This window comes from Ascaphus truei, chromosome 20 (genome assembly GCF_040206685.1).
Source record: "Ascaphus truei isolate aAscTru1 chromosome 20, aAscTru1.hap1, whole genome shotgun sequence".
In the NCBI taxonomy this organism is placed as follows: domain Eukaryota; kingdom Metazoa; phylum Chordata; class Amphibia; order Anura; family Ascaphidae; genus Ascaphus; species Ascaphus truei.
In genome coordinates this window covers 8518438-8525919 of record NC_134502.1, presented here as the reverse complement: position 1 = coordinate 8525919, position 7482 = coordinate 8518438, and positions in this window count along the sequence as shown.

The following is a 7482-nucleotide window of genomic DNA, read 5'->3' as shown; positions in this document are numbered from 1 at the left end:
GCAGTAAACTTCCCACATCTCCTCTGCCCTCAGTTGAGTTGTAAAGATACGCATGTGCAGGGTCGTCCCGCCCCCATGGCGTCAGCCAACCAGCGTCCAGCAAACGGAGTATCTGTATATCACTATTCAAAATTCAAAAAACTTTATTAACACTTAAGAAAACTTTAAAAAACACTGTAATTGTATACACCAGGCCTGCACAACACGCGGGTCTTGGGCCTGCATTCATTGTGCGGCCCGTCTGTACAAATTGTGCGGCCCGCGGCGGCTTTCCCCATCCTCCTCCCTCCCGAGGCCTCCTCTCCCGGTCGCCAGTCCCCCCCTCCTCTCCCGGTCGCCAGTCCCCCCCTCCTCTCCCGGTCGCCAGTCCCCCCCCTCCTCTCCCGGTCGCTAGTCCCCCCCCTCCTCTCCCGGTCGCTAGTCCCCCCCTCCTCTCCCGGTCGCCAGTCCCCCCCCTCCTCTCCCGGTCGCCAGTCCCCCCCTCCTCTCCCGGTCGCCAGTCCCCCCCTCCTCTCCCGGCTGTGAGTCCCCCCTCCTCTCCCGGCCGCGAGTCCCCCCCTCCTCTCCCGGCCGCGAGTCCCCCCCTCCTCTCCCGGCCGCGGGTCCCCCCCTCCTCTCCCGGCCACGGGTCCCCCCCTCCTCTCCCGGCCACGAGCCCCCCCCCTCCTCTCCCAGCCACGAGCCCCCCCCTCCTCTCCCAGCCACGAGCCCCCTCCTCCTCTCCCAGCCACGAGACCCCCACTCCTCTCCCACCCGGGAGCCACGATCCCCCTCTCCCGCCCGGGAGCCCCGAGCCCGCTCTCAGGACTGCACGAGTGTGCTAGTCCTGCCTGCTCCGTGAGGTGCTGGGGGGAGGTGAGGTACCGGGGGGGGGGGGAAGTGAGGTACCGGGGGGGGGAGGTGAGGTACCAGAGGGGGGGGGGGAGGTGAGGTACCAGAGGGGGGGGGGAGGTACCAGAGGGGGGGGGGAGGTGAGGTACCAGAGGGGGGGGGGGAGGTGAGGTACCAGGGGGGGGGGAGGTGAGGTACCAGAGGGGGGGGGGAGGTGAGGTACCAGAGGGGGGGGGGGAGGTGAGGTACCAGAGGGGGGGGGGGAGGTGAGGTACCAGAGGGGGGGGGGGGTGAGGTGCCAGGGGGGGGGAGGTGAGGTACCAGGGGGGGGGGAGGTGAGGTACCAGGGGGGGGGGAGGTGAGGTACCAGGGGGGGGGGAGGTGAGGTACCAGGGGGGGGAGGTGAGGTGCCAGGGGGGGAGGTGAGGTGCAAGGGGGGAGGTGAGGTGCAGGGGGGGAGGTGCAAGTGAGGGTGATTGGAGGTGCAAGTGAGGGTGATTGGAGGTGTATGGGGGTGATTGGAGGGGCAGGAGAGGGTGATTGGAGGTGCAGGGGGGGGTGATTGGAGGTGCAGGGGGGTGATTGGGGGTACAGGGGGTGATTTGCAGTGCTGGGGGGTTGATTTGAAGTGCTGGGGGGTCGATTGGGGGTGCAGGGGAGGGTAATTGGAGGTGCAGGGGTGGGTAATTGGAGGTGCAGGGAGGGTGATTGGAGGTGGAGGGGGGTGATTGGAGGTGGAGGGGGGGTGATTGGAGGTGCAGGGGAAGGTGATTGGTGGTGCAGGGGAGGGTGATTGGTGGTGCAGGGGAGGGTGATTGGAGGTGCAGGGGAGGGTGATTGTAGGTGCAGGGGAGGGTGATTGGAGGTGCGGGGAGGGTGATTGGAGGTGCAGGGAGGGTGATTGGAGGTGCGGGGGTGATTGGAGGTGCAGGGGCGTCGTTGGAGGTGTGGGGGGGGGGTTGTTGGAGGTGCAGGGGGGGAGAGTGATGTGAGGTGAGGGGGGGAGAAGGATGTGAGGTGCATTGGGGGAGAAGGATGTGAGGTGCGAGGGGGGGGGGGGTGTGGTTTGCAGGGGGTATTGTGTGTTTGATGTGGAGGGGGAGTATTGTGTGTTTGATGTGGAGGGGGAGTATTATGTGTGTGGGTGAGGGGGAGAGATGGGGTATGAGAGATAGATGGGGAGTATCGCAAAGGTTGATAGTGAGGGGTTCTGGGGGAGATATGAGGATGATGATGATGAGTGGTGCTGGGGGAGATATATGAGGATGATGATGATGAGAGGTGCTGGAGGAGAGATGATGATGATTTTACCCGTGCGGCCCCAAAATTTTTTTGCTTGGAGCAGTTCGACCCTTCTCGCTTTACGAGTTGTGCAAGCCTGGATACACCCAGACAGAGAGTCTATCCCCATATATCACCATTACAGTAGCATAAAAACAACGTAAATAATGGTTCATGCATCTAGAACAAACTACACTTCCTTAATCAGAGGATTTATTCACAAGTATCTTATCTGAAATTATTACTTTATTTCATATCCCTATATTCATGACCTTCATTCTGGACACCTAGCTAATAGTACAGATTTCCCAATTCATTTGTAATTATATATAAATTGATAAATTTAATCCAGCAGTATATATTCATTTTACAGATTTTAAGTGACACCTCCATTGTATTTCTGTTTTTGGCGGCCATGCGCATGACGCAGTAGGGACGGACCCACCACACTCAGGTACCCAATTAACTTATGGGGAGATAGGTTATTGGTTACTTTGATAGCATGACGTGTTGATTGGGGGCCGGCCTAGTGACGTCATTGCGTTTTTGGCACGAAACTGAACCTCGGGGTATATGCTTTAAAAGGGGAGGGGTTTTGTGTGTGTAGTATACTCCTGGATAAAGTGCACTACGCACGAAACATGTAGGAGGTTTTTTTACACTTCTGTATATGATGGACGAATAAAGAATATATTTTTACTAAACTTTTTTGACCCACTCTCTTTGGCGATGCGCTACAGTCTTTTGGATATTGCACCGGTTGGGAATCACTGTGCTGGAGGAACCAGAGGAACCGGGCACTGAGAGATAGGAAAGAGAGGTTTATATAGGGCAGGCTGAGAGACAGAGACTGATGAAGGGTATCAGGTTTTAGAGTGAGAGGAACCGCAGAACTGGATCTCAGCAAGGACAGGACTCAGCAGCTCTCCCGGTGGTTGTGCATGGGTACTGCAGAACAGGGTGATAGGAAGAACCTGACGACACCCATTTTCAAACGATTTATAAAAAAGGAATTTCCAATCACTAGTGCTTTTTAAAAAAATTTAATTACACACTTTTCTTACATTTTTCTAAATTTCATTTTAAAAAGCAAAATATTCCCCACGATTACAAGAAATGTATTATGTTTCCATAACAATACAAAGATGAATTAAGGCGTTAAGTGGTGCGTAAAATATGAATATATAATTATATAGTGATATATGTGATACAATAATGTAGCTGCCTACTGTAAGTGGAGAATCTCACAACTCCACATACAGCTCCACATACAGTACGTGACTAACAGAAAAAAAGACACTCGGGTGCGTATATGATGAAATGAAGTATAATGGTAAACCAAGTTATCTTCAGATTGAGCAGACAAAACAAGGTGTGAATAAAACAAAAAATATTTATTAAAATATACTAAAATAAGCACACAAACTTCCAAATAAGGAAGTAAACAAAATGTATAAACCTGAAACTTGTAAGAGCTTAAACCCGCATAAGTGTATACAGGCATACCCCGGTTTAAGTACACTCACTTTAAGTACACTCGCGAGTAAGTACATCTCGCTCAATAGGCAAACGGCAGCTTACTCATGCGCCAGTCAGCACGTCCTGAACAGCAATACCGGATCCCTACCTGTACCGAAGGTGTGCGCAAGCGGGAGACTATAGAGCCTGTTACAAATGCCTTATTTCCATCAGTTATGCACGTATATGACGTTTGCAGTACAGTACATGCATCGATAAGTGGGAAAAAGGTAGTGCTTCACTTTAAGTACATTTTCGCTTTACATACATGCTCCGGTCCCATTGCGTACGCTAATGTGGGGTATGCCTGTACATAATTACAACAAAATAATTTCTAAATTAGAACGGGGTCTCGTGTATTAGACCCCCACTAATGTTGCAACTAGTTGCCACTAATCATATGTCACGCCTGTATGCCCGCAGACCTGGCTAGACCCCAGTACTGAGGTGGGAACGGTATGATACCACACACCCACAGCAGTGGGAGCAAGCCCGGAATGTGGTATAGCGTTGCTGGGCCTGTTGAAAGAGTGTTAGTATATACTTGCAACGCTTGGGGATGTCCGTAAGAATAGTCGTGTCCGTGTGCCAATGTTCAGGAGTCCAGAGGGTAGAATATAAGCCAGGTCCTAGGAAGCCAGAGGTAAGCGAAGTAGTATGCGTAGCAGGGTTCAAAGGGATACCAGAGAGCAGAGTAGTCCATGACAAGCAGGGGTCAAAGCCAGGGAAATCCAAGATAACACAGGAGCAGGAAACAACAGGAACACAGAGGGAGCACAGCATAGGTCAGGTACACACAGGGAAACAGGAACTATGCAGAGCGGGGAAGAAGTGGACAGACAGGGGTTATAAAGGAGGGCATACCAATGGGAGAGAGGGGAGGAGTAGAGAGAGAAGTGGGAGATGACAGGGATAGGACAGGGAGAGAAGAGGAGGAGACAGAAGGGGCAGTCAGGGGAATGGCCTGTAGGGCTTGGGAGGCGGAGACATGGGGGACAGGAAAAGAGAAGCATGTGCACGCGCCCTCTGTAAACTGGGATGCGCGCGCACAGGCTGCAACACAGACGGCCTGCACGGACCGAGGGGAGGACACAGGAGGGGCACGGAGCCCAGAGGAGGGGAACGCACGTGCGCGACCTGAGACCGCGAGACGGCACGCAGAGGCAGAGAGGAAGGAGCAGAAGGGTCAGGGAGACCAACGGAGGAGCGTGTGCGCGCGCCCTCTGTGGGCTGAGGGAGCGCATGCACCGGACGCGTCGCCGAGCCGCGGGCACCACGCAGGGAGGAGGCAACGGGACGGACACCACAACTGGGGAAGGTAATGCGGGCATCGTGGGAGAGAGGGAGTGGGGAGGATCGTAGCAGGGACTCAGGGACCGCGTGGGTATGCGAGACCTGAGGGGGACGCGCTGTGGCAAAGGGAGAGAGGTAGAAGGCAATGGAGAGGAGTGGGAAGGAATAGAAGGGGCAACAGGAGATGGGAGAGAGGGACAAGGAGGGGAAGGAATCTCCTCAGTCGTCACAGTATCCCCCCCTTGAGGATCAATCTCCGAGAGATCCAACCATGGCTTGAGGGGGAATTTCTGATGAAACAGAGAAAGTAGCCTTGGGGCGTGGATGTGATGTGCAAGTACCCAGGAACGTTCCTCAGGCCCGTAGCCCTTCCAGTGTACCAAAAACTGAAGTCTATTTTTAGACAAACGAGAGTCGATGAGAGACTGTATTTTGTACTCCTGTTTGCCCAGGGTGGACACTGGATTTGGGTCTCCGAGAGGGGTCCGGGAAATGAGGACTGGGAATGAATTCTTTAAGGAGGGAAACATGGAACACGGACGGAACCTTCATTGTGGGAGGAAGATCGAGACGATAGGCTAGTGGATTAACCTTCTCTAAGATTTTGAATGGTCCCAAGAATCTAGGGGACAGTTTGGGTGAAGGAGTTTTGAGTTTTGAGCCTAATATTTTTGGAAGACAGCCACACCAGATCACCAGGTTTAAAGGAAGGACCCCTTTGACGGTGACGGTCTGTCTTGGTTTTTTGTTTGGCAACTGCAGACTGTAAGGACTTGAGGATTTTTTTCAAGGATTCTTGTAAGTTGGTGATATGAGAGTCGGCTGCAGGAACACCTGAAGGAGAAGGTGAGAGAGGGAGACTACTGGGATGAAAGCCAAAGTTGATAAAGAAGGGAGACTCCTGAGTAGACTCGTTCCTCAGAGAACTTATGGCGAATTTGGTAAAAGATCCACCCAGTTATCTTGTGAGTCTGAAATGAAGCATCTTAGATACTGTTCAAGAGTTTGGTTCATCCTTTCAGTTTGACCGTTGGTTTGTGGATGGTATCCAGAGGAAAACAAGAGAGAGATACCCAATCTTTGGGAGAAGGCCCGCCAGAATTTTGAGATGAACTAAGATCCACGGTCCGAGACAATAGAAATGGGGACGCCATGCAACCTGAAGATCTCTTTGGAGAAGACGTCCGCCAAGGTGGCAGAGTTGGGAAGACCTTTGAGGGGAATAAAGTGTGCCTGCTTAGAAAACCTGTCAACCACGACCAAAATAGTGTTCATCCCCTTGGAAATAGTGTAAGGAATCTGGTGTCTCAGCGCCGTCAGCGCGACCATTACTCACCTCCCGTCAGTACTCAGGCGTCCAAGCGTCTGTAGCGCAATTCCCCCATACCTCTGTTGTCTGCCACTGGCACTCTGGCTCCTCGCCATCACAGGATTGCACCAACCGAAGAGGTGCCTGTTGAACTGCAGCCTCTGCGTGTGTCTCCAGCTCCGTGCTCTTTGCGCACACGTGTGTCTGTCACTGACCCCATGCGCATACGCGCCAGTCACCGAATCCACACACGCACGCCAGCCCAAGACGTTATGCGCATGCATTCCCAGCTTACAGAGCACACGCCTAACAGAGCACTTTTAACCACTGCTCCTGCAGTGAGGTGTCGCCCCCAAGCATCACACAGTTCCATGCAAATGAATGCTGGGCTGGGCTGTAACACCTCCCTCCTATCAGGGAGGACTCCTTGCAGTCCTCCAGGCCTGCCTCCTTTTTCCATTGGCCTGTCCAGCTTTATTATGCCTGTGCTTCCCATCACTCGTCGCTCGACATAGTTCTGTATGGAAGCATTTGAATACTCTCTCAGTGACTCCTCAGGTATTGACGCGGATTGGACGACTACCCCCTCTGGCTCTCGACTTCGGCTCTACTTGGACTTCATGATTTCTGGCATCCCTGACACACGGCTTATACTTTCGACCTTCCGCAACTCTTCTATCCCTGACCTTGGCAACGGCAATAACTTCTCCTCCTCTACTACTGGTACCGGCAAGTATTGTCTTCCTTACTATACCTGGCCTGGCAACACTAACACTACACTCCGGACGCGCTCCCTTTGCTGCGGGTGCGTGTATCCCTACGTCCCACCTCAGCACAGGGGACGGGTCTGGTCTGTGGGCAGCACCGGCGTAACATTATGTCGAGCCCACAAAACGCAGACCAGACTGAATTAAGTATGATTTCCACGAATCTGCATCAGCAGAATCAAGTCATGGCTGATCAAATTGTGGCGCTTACACAACATCTAGCCGCACTGTCGGTTCAGGTACCCGACGCCTCTGCGCCCACAACCTCCACTCAGGATGCCGGTGTAGCTACCACATGCTCCTCTGATATGAGGATTCCTAACCCCAAACCTTACGCAGGTGAATCTCAAGATTTTCGGGGCTTCATTAACCAATGTGAGGTACAGTTTGAAATGGCCCCCCACCAGTTTTCTACTGGCCGAAAGAAGGTGGCCTACATTTATAATCTGTTGACGGGTAGCGCACTGGCTTGGGCCTCCCCCA